This window comes from Orycteropus afer, unplaced genomic scaffold (assembly GCF_000298275.1).
Source record: "Orycteropus afer afer isolate SDZICR_OR568_19922 unplaced genomic scaffold, OryAfe1.0 scaffold00292, whole genome shotgun sequence".
In the NCBI taxonomy this organism is placed as follows: Eukaryota; Metazoa; Chordata; class Mammalia; order Tubulidentata; family Orycteropodidae; genus Orycteropus; species Orycteropus afer.
Window position 1 is genome coordinate 2,587,549 of NW_006921879.1, and position 1,007 is coordinate 2,588,555.

A 1,007-nucleotide genomic window follows, 5' to 3' on the forward strand; every position below is an offset into this window, starting at 1 on the left:
TTGTTGGAGCCACTGCGTTAGTCCATCTCATTGAAGGGCTTCCTCTTTTTCACTGACCCTTTACTTTACCAAGCATACCCTTCTCCAGAGATCGTGCCTGTCTGACAACATGGCCAAAGTACAAGAGATGAAGTCTTGCCATTCTCACTTCTAAGGATCATTCCAGCTGTACCTCCAAGAAAGATTTGTTTGTTCTTCTGGCAGTCCATGGTGTAGTCAATATTCTTAGTCAATCCACAATTCAATTGTGTCAGTGCTTCTGTGGCCTTCCTTATTTTCTGCCCGGCTTTCACAAGCATATGAGGCAATTGAAAATACTATGGCTTGGGCACAGCTTAGTGTTCAAAGTGACATCTTTGCTCTTTAACACTTTCAAGAGGTCTTTTATAGCAGATTTGCCAGTGCAATACATCATTTGCTTTTATGACTGCTGCTTCCATGGCATTGTTTGTGGATCTTAGTAAGATGAAATCCTTGACAACTTCAATTTTTTCTCCATTTATCATGATGTTGCTTATTGATCCAGTTGTGAGGACTTTTGTTTTCTTTATGCTGAGGTGTAATCTTTGATCTTCTGAAGGTTATAGTCTTTAATATTCATTAGTAAGTGCTTTAAATCTTCTTTACTTTCAGCAAGTAAAGTTGTGTCATCTGCATGCCACAGGTTGTTAATGAGTCTTCCTTGAATTCTGATAGATTGTACTATTCATATAGTACAGCTTCTCAGATTATTTACTCAGCACACAGATTGAATTAGTATGGTGAAAGGATTCAACCCCAAGACAAACCTTTCCTGATTTTAAACCATGGAGTATCACTTTGTCCTGTTTGAATGACTGCCTCTTGGTCTATGTACCGGTTCCCCATGAACACAAATAAGTGTTCTGGAATTCCTATTCTTGGTAATATTATCTATAATTTGTTAAGATGAAGGCACAGATGCCTTTGCATAGTCAATAAAGCATAACCAGTTTTCTGGTATTCTCTGCTTTCTGTCAAGATCCTTC